We start from the raw sequence: 1076 nt of genomic DNA on the forward strand, positions 1-1076 counted from the left end.
ACTGTACTCAATGGGGAGGCTGGGCAGTGGTGACCAAAGCCCCAATGCCTTGTATTTCATAGATCTAAATTGAAGTCCAGTCCGTGCTACAAATTAATTGTGTTTTAGCAAGTCACTTGAACTTCCTCGCAAGATAGGAGCACCTCCTCTTCTGTGCATTGCATGTATTTATACCTAGGGCCTCTCATAGGTCTTTGGATGCTTTTCTTTTCTTGTTCAAGGTCACAGCGCCTTAGCGCGGCGCTCTCTGGGAGCCTGCAGCGTCCGACCCTTACACTTGGCGTCTTCTCTGAGGTCACAATCACCGATTCCATCCCACACTTGCAATCTCTTCACCGCGAACGGATGGAAATCGCCACAACTGATGGCAGCCCCGCGCTCTGAAGAGCCCTTGGAGGGCTTACTACTCAAGTTGAGGGAGGGAGGGAGGTCAGGGACCTCTTCTCGCGGTCCCATCTTCCCCGGCCTTTTCAGATACGGAATATTTGAAGGGTGTAAGGGGTACAGCGGTAGCCATGAAGGCAAAGAAGAGCCTTCTCCTAGTAGGAACACAAATCTTCGACTTGGGCTATGTTTCCGGAGGCATTCTCTACGGACCCAGGCGGGGAGCGACTTCCGGATCTGACTTCCTGTCTTCCAAGTTTCGAGTTCCGCCGCTTCCGCCCAGAGTTGCTCTAGGTCCGGCTGGGAGCAGCTACTTCCGCCAGGAGTCCCTAGCGGCCGGGGCTCGGAAACCGGCTCTAAAACAGCTTCCTCCTTCTCCTCTCGGCCCGCCCATCCAGGCCAGGTCTCCAGGTTGGGCGGCGGCTGCTGGGCCTGTCGCGGGGACTTTCTCTTGGGCCTAGTCCCTGGTCCGCGGAGGACCGGAGGTGCGGCAGAAACACCCCGGCAGCCAGGGACAGTGGCCGCAGGCCTCGCCGGGCCCACCCTGGCCTGGGGCGGGGCCCGGCCTTCCCGCCCAGGACCCCGCCCCTCCGGCCAGCCCCGCGCCGGGTCATTCTCTTCAGCCCTGCGGCGGTATAACCGCCTTCCACCCCCGGGACGCCGCCGTCCCCTGGCTCCGGCCGCTGGGGACC

Source organism: Myotis nattereri, assembly GCF_964212035.1.
Source record: "Myotis nattereri genome assembly, chromosome: 5".
Lineage (NCBI taxonomy): Eukaryota > Metazoa > Chordata > Mammalia > Chiroptera > Vespertilionidae > Myotis > Myotis nattereri.